Genomic DNA, 15045 nt, shown 5'->3' on the forward strand with positions numbered 1-15045 from the left:
AAATAGGGAATGAAGGAGTCCTACCAAATTCCTTCTATGACACAGACATGGTACTGATACCTAAACCAGGTAGGCTGAAAACAGAGAAAGAAAATTATAGACCAATCTCCCTAATGAATATTGATGCTAAAATCTTAAATAAGATATTAGCAAAAAGACTACAGAAAATCATCTCCAAGATAATACACTATGATCAAGTAGGATTTATACCAGGAATGCAGGGCTGGTTCAATATTAGGAAAACTATCAATATAATTGGCCATGTTAATAACCAAATTAACAAAAACCATATGATCATCTCAATAGATGCAGAAAAAGCATTTGACAAAATCCAACATCCATTCCTATTAAAAACACTTGAGAGTATAGGAATAAATGGACTTTTCCTTAAAATAATCAGCAGCATCTATTTAAAACCATCAGTAAGCATCATATGTAATGAGACAAACTGCAACCATTCCCAATAAGATCTGGAGTGAAACAAGGTTCCCACTATCACCGTTACTATTTAATATGTATTAGAAACCTAGCTATAGCAATAAGAGCTGAAAGAGATTAAAGGAATAAGAATAGGCAATGAGAAGCCAAATTATCACTCTTTGCCGATGAATGTGTACTTAGAACCCCAGAGATTCTGCTAAAAGTTATTGAAATAATCCACAACTTTAGCAAAGTTGCTGGTTATAAAATAAACCCACATAAGTCATCAGCATTCTTATATATCACTAACAAAATCCAACAGTCAGAGTTACAAAGAAATTCCATTTAAAGTAACTACTGATAATATAAAATATTTAGGAATCTATCTGCCAAGGGAAAATCAGAAACTTTATGAGCAAAATTACAGACCACTTTTCACACAAATTAAGTCTGATCTAACCAATTGGAAAATATTAAATGCTCTTGGATAGGGCGAGCAAATATAATAAAGATGACAATATTACTAAACTAATCTATTTTTAGCCTATACCAATCAGACTCCAAAAACTATTTTAATAACCTAGAAAAATAACAACAAAGTTCATATGGAAAAACAAAAGGTCAAAATTTCAAGGGAATTAATGAAAAAAAATCAAATGATGGTGGCTTAGCTGTACCAGATCTAAAATTATATTATGAACAGTTACAAAACTATTTGGTATTAGGCTAAGAATAGATTAGTTGATCAGTGGAATAGAGTAGGTTCAAGGGATAAAACAGTCAACAAATATAGCAACCTAGTCTTTAAACAAAAGATCCCAGCTTTTGGGATAAAACTTACTGTTTGATAAAAATTGCTGGGAAAATTGGAAACTAATATGGCAGAAACTAGGCATTGATCCATACTTAACGCCGTAACCAAAGATAAGTCAAAATGGGTTCATGACCTAGGCATAAAGAATGAAATCATTAATAAATTAGAGGAACATAGGATAGATTTACATCTCAGACCTGTGGAAGGAAGGTCTTTATGACCAAAGCAGAACTAGAGATCATTACTGACCACAAAATAGAAAATTTTGATTATACCAAACTGAAAGTTTTTGTACAAACAAATCTAATGCAGACAAGAGTAGAAGGAAGCAATAAACTGGGAAAATATTTTTACAGTCAAAGGTTCTGATAAAGGCCTCATTTCCAAAATATAAGAAATTAACTCTAATTTATAAAAAATCAAGCATTCTCAATTGAAAAATGGTCAAAGGATATGAACAGACAATTCTCAGATGAAGAAATTGAAACTATTTCTAGTCATATGAAAAGATGCTCCAAGTCATTATTAATCAGAGAAATGCAAATTAAGACAACTCTAAGATACACTACACACTGTCAGATTGGCTAAAATGACAGGAAAAATAATGATGATTGTTGGAGGGATGTGGGAAAACTGGGACATTGATTCATTGTTGGTGAGTTGTGAACGAATCCAACCATTTTGAGAAGTAGTTTGGAACTATGCTCAAAAAGTTATCAAACTGTGCATACCCTTTGATCCAGCAGTGTTACTACTGGGATTATATTCAAAGAGATTATAAAGAAGGAAAGGGACCTGTATGTCACGAATGTTTGGCAGCCCTTTGTAGTGGCTAGAAACTGGAAACTGAATGGATGTCCATCAGTTGGAGAATGGCTGAATAAATTGTGGTATATGAAAATTATGGAATATTACTGTTCTGTAGAAATGACCAACAGGATGATTTCAGAAGGCCTGGAGAGACTTACACGAACTGATGCTGAGTGAAATGAGCAGGACCAGGAGATCATTATATACTTCAACAACAATACTAGATGATGACCAGTTCTGATGGATCAGAGCCATCCTCAGCAACAAGATCAACAAATCATTTCTAATGGAGCAGTAATGAACTGAACCATATACCCAGAAAAAGAACTCTGGGAGATGACTAAAAACCATTACATTGAATTCCAATCCCTATATTTATGCACACCGATTTTGATTTCCTTCACAAGCTAATTGTACAATAATTCAAGTCTGATTCTTTTGTACAGCAAAATAATGTTTTGTCATGTATACTTATATGTATCTAAGTTATATTTAATATATTTAACATCTACTGGTCATCCTGCCATTTAGGGAGGGGTGAGGGGGTAAGAGGTGAAAAATTGGAACAAGAGGTTTGGCAATTGTTAATGCTGTAAAGTTACCCATGTATATATCCTGTAAATAAAAGGCTATTAAATTTAAAAAATAAAAAATAAAAAAAAATAAAAAAAAATAAAAAATACAGCAGTTTGGGTAGCTTTCAAAACTTTGAATCTTTGTTTTTGGAGAAAACCTGCTATAGCTAAAACTTACTATCAATAAATATAATTTTTGAGAGTACAATTGATTAAGATTTCACTTAAATTAGTGTCCATGGGATAATAATAATAACAACATTATTATTTTTTGATAGTGGCTGATATTTACATATGAGAGCCTTTATGAGCACTTTATGAGACCCTAAGGAACTTTCCTCACAATCTCACTCCAAGGTCTAAAATATTTCCTGAAGTAAATTGAATTTTTGAATTTAGAGAAATGCATCATGGCTATTATTGTCCCTATGTTACATATCTAATGAAGGTCCAATGAAATGAAATGAGTCACCACACATTTATTAAGTACTTTCCATATGCCAGTTATGGTGCCAGGCAGTGGTGATACAAAGGATAAAACAATGTCTTTAAGGAACTCCCATTTTAATAAAAACAGAAAAAATAAAAATAGCTTACATCCAAGATTTATACAATACATCCATGAAAAGATATTAATAAATTCAGGGCCTTGGGCTGGGCTCTCTACAGAAAGTGAGACTTAAAGGGAACTAAAGAAACCATGAAGTAGTGGTTTGGAGGCAGGGTGTTCCACCAATCAAAGATAACAAATACAAAGGTATGGATTCAGGCAATGGGGTGTCCTGGTTGATGAACAACAAGGCAGGTCTTTACAGAAAATCATCTCCAAGATAATACACTATGATCAAGTAGGATTTATACGAGGAATGCAGGGCTGGTTCAATATTAGGAAAACTATCAATATAATTGGCCATGTTAATAACCAAATTAACAAAAAACATATGATCATCTCAATACATGCAGAAAAAGCATTTGATAAAATCCAACATCCATTCCTATTAAAAACACTTGAGAGTATAGGAATAAATGGACTTTTCCTTAAAATAATCACAGCATCTATTTAAAACCATCAGTAAGCATCATATGTAATGAGACAAACTGCAACCATTCCCAATAAAGATCTGGAGTGAAACAAGGTTGCCACTATCACCGTTACTATTTAATATTGTATTAGAAACACTAGCTTTAGTAATAAGAGCTGAGAAAGAGATTAAAGAATAAGAATAGGCAATAGAAACCAAATTATCCTCTTTGCCGATGACATGATGTATACTTAGAGAACCCCAGAATTCTGCTAAAAAGTTGTTAGAAATAATCCACAACTTTAGCAAAGTTGCGTTATAAAATAAACCCACATAAGTCATCAGCATTCTTATATATCACTAACAAAATCCAACAGTCAGAGTTACAAAGAAATTCCATTTAAAGTAACTACTGATAATATAAAATATTTGAATCTATCTGCAAGGAAAATCAGAAACTTTAGAGCAAAATTACAGACCACTTTTACACAAATTAAGTCTGATCTAACCAATTGGAAAAATATTAAATGCTCTTGGATGGGCGAGCAAATATAATAAAGATGACAATATTACCTAAACTAATCTATTTATTTAGCCTATACCATCAGACTCCCAAAAACTATTTTAATGACCTAGAAAAAATAACAACAAAGTTCATATGGAAAAACAAAAGGTCAAGAATTTCAAGGAATTAATGAAAAAAAAATCAAATGATGGTGGCTTAGCTGTACCAGATCTAAAATTATATTAAGAGCAGCAGTTACAAAACTATTTGTATTGCTAAGAATAGATTAGTTGATCAGTGAATAGATTAGGTTCAAGGACAAAACAGTCAACAAATATACAACCTAGTCTTTGACAAACCCAAAGATCCCACCTTTTGGGATAAGAACTTACTGTTTGATAAAATTGCTGGGAAATTGGAAACTAATATGGCAGAAACTGGCATTGATCCATACTTAATGCCGTACACCAAGATAAGGTCAAAATGGGTTCATGACCTAGGCATAAAGAATAAGTATTAATAAATTAGAGGAACACAGGATGGTTACCTCTCAGACCTGTGGAAGGGAAGGTCTTTATACTAAAACAGAACTAGAGATCATTACTGATCACAAAATAGAAAATTTCGATTATACCAAACTGAAAGTTTTTGTACAAACAAAACTAATGCAGACAAGATTAGAAGGAAGCAATAAACTGGGAAAATATTTTTACAGTCAAAGGTTCTGATAAAGGCCTCATTTCCAAAATATATAGAATTAACTAATTTATAAAAATCAAGCCATTCCCCAATTGAAAAATGGTCAAAAGGTATGAACAGACAATTCTCAGATGAAGAAATTGAAACTATTTCTAGTCATAGAAAAGATGCTCCAAGTCATTATTAATCAGAGAAATGAAATTACAACTCTAGAATACCACTACACACCTGTCAGATTGGCTAAAATGACAGGAAAAAATAATGATGATTGTTGGAGGGATGCGGGAAAACTGGGACATTGATGCATTGTTGGTGGAGTGTGAATGCATCCAACCATTCTGGAGAGTAGTTTGGAATTATGCTCAAAGTTATCAAACTGTCATACCCTTTGATCCAGCAGTGTTACTACTGGGATTATATCCCAAAGAGATTATAAAGAAGGAAAGGACCTGTATGTGCACGAATGTTTGTGGCAGCCCTTTTTGTAGTGGCTAAAAACTGGAAACTAATGGATGCCCATCAGTTGGAGAATGGCTGAATAAATTGTGGTATATGAATATTATGGAATATTACTGTTCTGTAGAAATGACCAACAGGACAATTTCAGAAAGGCCTGAGAGACTTACACGAACTGATGCTGAGTGAAATGAGCAGGACCAGGAGATCATTATATACTTCAACAATAATACTATATGATGACCAGTTCTGATGGACCAGGCCATCCTCAGCAACGAGATCAACCAAATCATTTCTAATGGAGCAGTAATGAACTGAACTAGCTATGCCCAGAAAAAGAACTCTGGGAGATGACTAAAAACCATTACATTGAATTCCCAATCCCTATATTTATACACCTGCATTTTGATTTCCTTCACAAGCTAATTGTACAATATTTCAGAGTCTGGTTCTTTTTGTACAGCAAAATAACGTTTTGGTCATGTATACTTATTGTGTATCTAAGTTATATTTTAATATATTTAACATCTACTGGTCATCCTGCCATCTAGGGGAGGAGGTGGGGGGGGGTAAGAGGTGAAAAATTGGAACAAGAGGTTTGGCAATTGTTAATGCTGTAAAGTTACCCATGCATATATCCTGTAAACAAAAGGCTATTAAATAAAATAAAAAATAAAAAAAAGAAGGCAGGTCTTACTATATAAGAGATTAAATGGAAAAGAGTAAAGTCTAAGAAGAATGGAAAAGTAAGAATGGAAAAGTGTGAATAACTTGGAATGATAGAGCAGTTTGTATCTGATTCTGGCTACATTAGGAGTTAAAGGAACAGTGGTTAATGCTCAGACCTTCACTTAAAAAAAAAAAGCATGTGGCAGTGGAATAGAGAATAGATGTGATTGGAGAGAGAATTGAGGCAGGAGGACCATCATACCTTCAATGAAAGGTGATGTGTACTTATACTAGAATTGTGGTTGCATGAGGAGAAGAAGGAATGAATGCAGACAGAATATATTGAGAAGGTAGACATGACAAGACTTATTGTGTCAGATTGAGTAAATGGAGTAATAAGGGTGAGGAATCAAGGATTGATATTAAGCTTTGAGGACTAGATAGCTGAGAACGTAAAGGTTCCCTCAACATTAACAAAAAGTTAAAGAGCTTTAACTTCCTTAGGTCCTTGGAATGGGGGGAAATAATAGCCATATGTTAAGTTTGTGGGGGGAATAATGACCACATGTTAAGTTTGTGATGTCTACAGGATGTCCATCCTGAGATGTACAATGGACATTAGAAGATATGAGACCTTGACAGAGAGTTTAGGGCTGGATATATAAATCAGGGAATCAGTTTCATACAAATGAAAATTATGTCCATGGGGGCTGATGAAACCACCCAGTGAGAATAATTTGGGGAAGAAAAGAGGGCTAATACAGAGTTTTGGAGACACACCCTAGATTGGTGGATGTGATATAGATAAAGAACCAATACAGCTGACTGAAAAGGAATGGTAGGAGAGAGAGGTGGAAAACCACTAAGAATAACAATGAAAAGGGAAAAGTGATCAGTGGCAGTGAGGATGCTACTTAGTGTCACAGTCAGAACATGAACCTAGCTCGCTCTCTTTCCAATGCCCCCATGTGATGACCGCATTAGCTCCCTGGATACCTTAGAATCAGCCGGAGTCAGGATAAGCAAAAGTCCTTGGTCTTTATTCTTGGTCTTTAGAGGTAGGAGTGAATTGGATGGATGCAGAATCTCCACGACCATCTCTTTGTCTCCCACCCAAAAGTGATCCTGGCTAGTCTTACTCCACCCCCAATCCCCCCTACAATTCTCTGTATACACCAATTATTGAGCCATCACAGGATAGTGGGAAGAGCCATTTTCTAAGCATATGCTTATAGAGTATTGTCCAATTGGTAATTAGCCTTAAGTGCTCGGTTATCCGACTTCAGTGCATTAACTTAAGAGTTTCAGCCCTTTACACCCCCATGTTGGCTACCAGGAATAGTCTTGGCTTGTTGGTTTCAAATTTGTTATTCTTGATACATTGAGACCTAGAAAGATGTGACAAAATGTCAAACAGAGTAAAGATCAGGAGGGTAGATTTGATGCATATTGATATGGAGATTTCATAAAACTGGACAACAACAGCTGTTTGAGGGTGATTGGCCCCTTTCCCAAAATTTGATTTGGATAATTGGTGAATGGATATGTTTGCCAAATGGCAAATAAGGCAGATGCTCTGATTACATGATCATATTTGTGAAAGCAATTATATTAGGGTCAGAAAATCATTAACTAAATGAGGAAAAAAGAAGTGACATCTCAGCCCAAAATTCTCTGCTTTTTACTCCATATGGAAATGGTGCCATGAAGCAGTCCAGTTTGCCAACAATTCTGGGCCATGGTGGGCACTATGTTTATGACCAAGGACTTGTCATTACCATTATCATAAGTTTGAGTTGTAATGTCTCAGAATGGGAAAACTAAAAATCTACTCCCTTGGATCTAAGAGCAAATCAATATGAAGAGTATGTAGAAGTATTTCAGCCTTTCAGTCAGCAGACATTTATTAGGCACTTACCAGGGCCAAACACTGTGCTAGGCACTAGAGTTGAGTCTTGTATGGAACCAAAGAAACTAAGAGACAAAGCTGAGGAGGCAGGGAATTCAAATGGGAAAGAAGTACAAAAGCAATTGATCATTGGGCACATTACAGCTCCATAATATGTAGAAACAAATGTATTTAATACTACTATTTGATAAAGACAAAGATCCCAGTTTAGGGATAATTTCACACTATCTGACAAAAACCTCAGGGAAAATTGGACAGCACAATGGACGAAATTGGTTTTAGACCAATACTTTACACCTTTTATAAAGATGAGCTTCAAATGAGGATGAAATTTAGATATAAAATGTCACATAACCAACAAATTGGGAAAATATAGGGCAAAATACCTGTCTACTTTATAAATAAAAGAAAAATCATGATCAAACAAGGAGCAGAGAAAAGCACGGAATATAAACTGGATATTTTTTTACACAAGGAAATGGAATAACACTAAGATTAAAAGGGGAAACAATTAATTTGGAATCATTCATATGGCAAGTTTCTTTGATAAAGTTCTCATTTCCAAAATAAATAAGGAATTGATTATAATTTATAAGGAAAATTCCCTAATTGATAAATGGACTAAAAATATAAAGAGATAGTTCTCAAGGGAAGCAACTCAAACTATTTGTAACCATATGAAAAAAAAAAAGTGTTCTAAATCACTACTAATTAATGAAGCAAAAATCAAAGCACTTTTGAGATTCTACTTCATATTCATCCATCTGAAGGACAAGGATGAGGAGGGGAAAGGAAAATGGTATGTTGGAGGGATTATGGGAAAACAGGTCCATTTTCCATCATGTGGGTATTTTGAAAAAAAGATCTATCTCTTTATATTCCTTCCTTCCTTCCTTCCTTGCTTCCTTCCTTCCTTCCTTCCTTCCTTCCTTCCTTCCTCTCTTTCTTTCTCTCTCTTTCTTTCTTTAGTCTATCATAATTAAATCTTAATTATGTTGACAATTAATAGCATTAATTCACTGTTTCATTATCAATAATTCTGCTTGCCTGAAAGGGCTTTTTATGGACTTTGTAAGATAACAGGAAGACTAAATAGCTTCAAAACTATCCTGAAAAATTTTACTTTATAATGTTTTTGTTTTGAAAAGTTTTCCTCATAGAAAGCAGCATATTGAAAACCACACCTCTGATCTTGGGTCAAAGTTGATATTATTCTTTTCCAAAATGCTGCAGGTGACATTTAAATATCTGAAAGCCTGTCTCATTAAAACTTTAAGTGAAGTTTTGTAATACAAAATTATATTTTAAACCAAAACATTACTATAAAATGATTTAATAGGGAAGAGGTAAAAGATCGGCCCACTTATCTTACAAGTGAAAAAAAAGAGAAGGCTTAGAACGTTTTAGAAACGTGTCTATGGTCTCACAACTAATTCAATTAGGTTCAGTTAAAAAGTCACTTATTAAGTGCTCATAATGTGCTAATCAATGGAACTATAAATAACAAAGTCCTCTCAAGAGACTTATATTTTACTTTGGTGGATTGGGATGAGGAGAGCGGAGCAGCTACAATATGTACCAGATTAATAAATGTAAATTGCAGAACAAACAAATAAAAAAAATAAAATAAAGCTAATTTTAAAGAGTGGACAGAATCCTGACTACAGAGTATGGCAGAAAAGGCCGTATGCAAGATATGATGCTTGAGCTGAGTTTTTAAGGCAGCATTTCAGCTTTGGAGGACAGCTCCTGCAGAGTAAGGAGTTGAGATGTCATGTATGGGCACCACTAAGTGAGCCTATCAGGGCAGAATGGAGAGCATGTGAAAGGGAATGATGTGAAATCATTCCAGAAGGACAGAGTAGAATCAGACTTCAAGGGCTTGACAGTGTGAAATGGAGAAACAAATATTTTATGGCAGAAATAATAGGGAGGCACGGACAATTCTTGAGTAGGTAAGGACTGAGTTAAGACCAGTTCTTTAGGGATATCTGTTTGGTCACTGAGTTGGGGTTGGGCTAAAGTAGCAGACGACTAGAAGCGGAGAAGGGTAGGAAGGATGTGATAGTACTGTACACAAGAGGAACTTATGAGAGCTCCAACCCAAGTAAACTGGAGAAAAGGGTGGGGGAGAGCTGGGAACGATATTGGGCAGCCACTGAGAGCACTGGGGCACCAGGCAGGCCCATGTGGCTCTGACTCTATTACTCTTTACATTAAGCCTTTTTGCAACATCTTGATTTGTGTCTCTTTCTTTTGCCCTAATCCTCTGTATTTCTACTCAAAGTCTCTACTCAGCTCCTGGAACTTTCTCCTGCTTTTAGGTTCTTTCCCCTCTCCCCTCCCCAGGCTCATTTGTTCTTCATGAGCTGTCAAAGGGACATTCTGGCTATTCCCCTCTTTTACCTAATATAACTTTGTGAAATTTGCTTAAGTGTAAAACTTCAGAGTAAGTTTCTAAATATGAAAAATTAGAGTAATGTTTTTAACTTCTAATTCAGTTGGCAAAGGTAACCAAATCTATTTTAATATAATTTTCTCACAATGTACTTACATTCTTCATCATTACTTGGAGGACATTAAAATGGCAATATTAATGTGGATGAAGTCTCGTATCGCATTTATCGAGAATTAGATGGAGAGAAGTTACACACATTTATTTGGGCTTTGGCCAGACATTTCTCATGCATGTGAGGCAGAGATAATCAACTTTATCTTAATTGCTTCTATATTAAGCTAACAGGTAATTAATATTGTGAATACAAAAAAAAAATCTGCTCTACAGAAAGTATAGAAATATTTTTTTAAGCAACTTAGAGGAAGAGAGGAAGAAAAGTATATTTTCTTACCTGACTTTTGCTTGGATTGGTTCCTCTGTCAATTTCATGTGTCTTTCCTTCACTAAGGTCCCTAATCTGGTATCCATCATTGGAGCTGGGATGCAAGAAGGGAGTTAATGGGGGAGGGAATTGTTTTAAAGGCTTTGCCAATAGAACCCAAGTGCACAGCAATCGAGCAAGGCTTCAAATGTGCTCTATTAAAAAAATGATTCTGAATTTAAGAAATAAAACAAGCATTTCCACACAATAGAAGTCAGAAGGTCTATTCTGCATCTAAGAAAATATGGAGAGACTCATTACCTGTAGATTGGGATTTAGGGGGTTAATTCTTTGATGATCATAGATAACTCATGAAACACAATGGCCCAAAGTCTTTAGACACTTTGTGGACCTTCTTCTTCTGCTTCTGAAGCATGGATGGTGGTGTTTGGATGTCAGAAACCAAGAGATATATACCAAGAGCTCCACTGACTTACTGATGAATGCAGGAAAGATTCGTTTTACATTCTCTTTCAAGAATGGATGTCTAGGTTAGTAGACACCCCTTTGGCACGCCAAAGGTAGCATTTTATTTCCACAAATCCCTCCCCTGATTCCCCATTAATTGTATGTTACAGAAGTTACATGACAAGAATCTCCACCCCTCATTACAAAACCATCCCCTGCTCAAAGGAGCTTCCACTATTGAAGAAGAAAGGTAACAGAAGAGAGATAAAGGCAAAGAACAAAATTCTTTCCAAATCTCAGGTCACCCCTCCAGATTACAAAGTCGATCCCTGCCCCCAATAGACTTACGTTCTTTGAGGGGAAGATAATCTTCAACCTTGTTTAATCTTTGATGTCCTTGTGAGTTTCAGTTTTCTAATTTATGTTTCGTTTCTTCAATTTAATTTTCATAACTGTGGAAACCAAATAAATACTCATCCATTTCTCACACTGGGGAAGTATGCAGGGGATGCTGAGGACCCCATTATATTTGGATCATTTATATACATTAATTTAACTCAGGGTCCTCTAAATGTAGGATCTTCTTCAGAGTCATTTGAGGTGATACATTGTTGGAGGAATGGAATCATATCAATATGGACAGCCTCATAATTAATAAGAAAATCAAAATGCGAGTCATAGTTTCAGGGAGAAGGAAATGAAGAAGACAGTGGTATTCTTTAGAATTAACCCACAAATAACATATTATTACATTTCATGGGATCCCAGGTCATGGAGCTTGGCAATCTTTCTACTATAATAAACATAAAACATGAAGACCACCGGAATAGACACACAATTTATGTGTAAACTTTGTTGTATAAAATCAATAACATGTTAAGATCATGCAACTCAAGTCAATACCAATCATCCAAATAGCAAGCATCTATAAAGCACTTATTCAGGATCTGCAACTATGCTAGGCAGTGCCACACAAAGGCCACAGTGACCAACCATTCATTCTCTTTTTTTTTCTGGTAAATTATTCAGAAATGTTAGATCTGTTAAGTTGTGAATGTGAAGTAGTCTGAATCTTGTGACCTACATGCTTCTGGGAGAAGGGGCACTTGAAACTGCTGGGGCCCCTTACAATTTCTCCCGGTTGTATTCCTGTCATCTAGGACCAACACCTGCAAGCTGGGGCCCCTTTATCTCAAGGTTATGAAAATGTTGTGGAAGGCCCGTCTCCTGATGTAATTAGTATCTTGTAACACATCTGCTTGTAGCCTCGCGGACACACTGACATTTCAGCATGTCTCACCTCCATTAGCCAAAACTTGTGGTCATGTATGCTATTCCTTTGTCTCTGCCAGCATTAAGAAATGTAACCTTCCTCTACTTCTGGTCACTGTTATTCCCCCTATGCAATAGAATCCCCTCCCCTCAGTGGTTTTAGCCTTTATAAACCCCCACCTCCTATTGTTCAGCACAGTCTGATTTGGGCATTCTCCCCAACAGGCACCGGCTTTCAATAAACTCTCCACTTCAATTTGTCTCTACTTGCATCTGTAGCTCAGAATAACGAATCTATTCTTTTTTTAAATTGTGCTTTATTTACCTTTTTTTAAGTTAAAGCTTTTTATTTTCAAAATATATACATGGATAATTTTCAGCATTCACCCTTACAAAATCTTGTATTCTAAAATTTTCCCTCCCTTCCTCTCACCCTTCTCCCAGGAGGCAAGTAATCCAATATGTGTGAAACATGTGCAGTTCTTCTATACCTATTCCCACCATTATCACTTTGCCCAAGGGAAATCAGGGGAAAAAATGAGAAAGAAAATAAAATGCAATTGAACAACAATAGAGGGAGAGAGAAAGATGTGTTGTGAACTACACTCAGTCCCCACATGCCTCTCTCTGGGTACATTTGGCTCTCTTCTTCACAAGATCATTGGAAGTGGCCTGAAACATCTCATTGTTGAGAAGAATCATGTTCATCAGAACTGATCATTGTATAATCTTGCTGTTGCCACGTATAATAATGTCCTGCTTCTGCTTGCTTCACTTAGAATCAGTTCATGTAAGTCTCTCTGAAATCATCCTGCTGGTCATTTCTTACACAACAATAATTTTCTATAACATTCACACACCATAACTTATTCAGCCATTCCCCACTGATGGGATGTTTCAGTTTCCAGTTCCTTGCCACTACAAAAAGGGCTGCCACAAACATTTTTGTGCACATGGGTCCCTTTCCCTCCTTTAAGATCTCTTTACGATATAGGCCCAGGAGAGACACTGCTGGATCCAAGGGTTTGTACAGTTTGATAGTCCTTTGGATATAGTTCCAAGCTGCTCTCCAGAATGGTTGGATCGGTTTATAACTTCACTAACAAAGTACTAGAGTCCTAATTTTCCCACATCTTCTCCAACATTTATCACTATCTTTTCCTGTCTTCTTAGCCAATCTGAGGGGTGTAGTGGTACCTTACAGTTGTCTTAATTTGTATTTCTTTGATCAATAATGCCAATCACTCACTTTCAATGAGCTCACTACATTCAAGTAGTATATGAACCTAGCAAAGTGTCATAACAGTTAGGGAGCTGCATTAGGAGACATGAAGGCCTGAATTCAAATCCTGTGACAGATATAGTGCAGTTTGTATAATCCTGGAAAGTCACTTAACCTCTTTTCATCCCAGTTTCCTTGTCTGTGAAATGGGATTCATAACAACATTTTCAGACTTTTTGTGAGGATTCAATAGAGATAAAAGTAAAACAACTTTGCCTTAAAACCCTTCAAACATAATATAAAGTTTATTACAATTGTTACTAAAAGACACAAAGATATACACATATTGGAAAAATACAATATGCACAAAATAAATACAAGACAATTTTTATTTTATTTTAATTTAATTTAATAGCCTTTTATTTACAGGTTATATGCATGGGTAACTTTACAGCATTAACAATCGCCAAACCTCTTGTTCCAATTTTTCACCTCTTACCCCCACCCCTTCCCCCAGATGGCAGGATGACCACTAGATGTTACATATATAAAAATATAAATTAGATACACAATAAGTATACATGACCAAACCGTTATTTTGCTGTACAAAAAGAATCAGACTCTGAAATATTGTACAATTAGCTTGTGAAGGAAATCAAAAATGCAGGTGGGCATAAATAAAGGGATTGGGAATTCAATGTAATGGTTTTTAGTCATCTCCCAGAGTTCTTTCTCTGGGCATAGCTGGTTCAGTTCATTACTGCTCCATTGGAAATGATTTGGTTGATCTCCTTGCTGAGGATGGCCAGGTCCATCAGAACTGGTCATCATATAGTATTGTTGTTGAAGTATAGAATGATCTCCTGGTTCTGCTTGTTTCACTCAGCATCAGTTCGTGTAAGTCTCTCCAGGCCTTTCTGAAATCATCCTGTTGGTCATTTCTTACAGAACAATAATATTCCATAACATTCATATACCACAATTTATTCAGCCATTCTCCAACTGATGGGCATCCTCTCAGTTTCCAGTTTCTGGCCACTACAAAGAAGGCTGCCACAAACATTCGTGCACATACTGGTCCCTTTCCCTTCTTTATGATCTCTTTGGGATATAAGCCCAGTAGTAACACTGCTGGATCAAAGGGTATGCACAGTTTGATAACTTTTTTTTTTTTAATTTTTTTTATTTAATAGCCTTTTATTTACAGGATATATACATAGGTAACTTTACAGCATTAACAATTGCCAAACCTCTTGTTCCAATTTTTCACCTCTTACCCCCACCCCCCCCTAAATGTCAGGATGACCAGTAGATGTTAAAATATATTAAAATATAACTTAGATACACAATAAGTATACATGACCAAAACATTATTTTGCTGTACA

This window comes from Sarcophilus harrisii, chromosome 2 (genome assembly GCF_902635505.1).
Source record: "Sarcophilus harrisii chromosome 2, mSarHar1.11, whole genome shotgun sequence".
Lineage (NCBI taxonomy): Eukaryota > Metazoa > Chordata > Mammalia > Dasyuromorphia > Dasyuridae > Sarcophilus > Sarcophilus harrisii.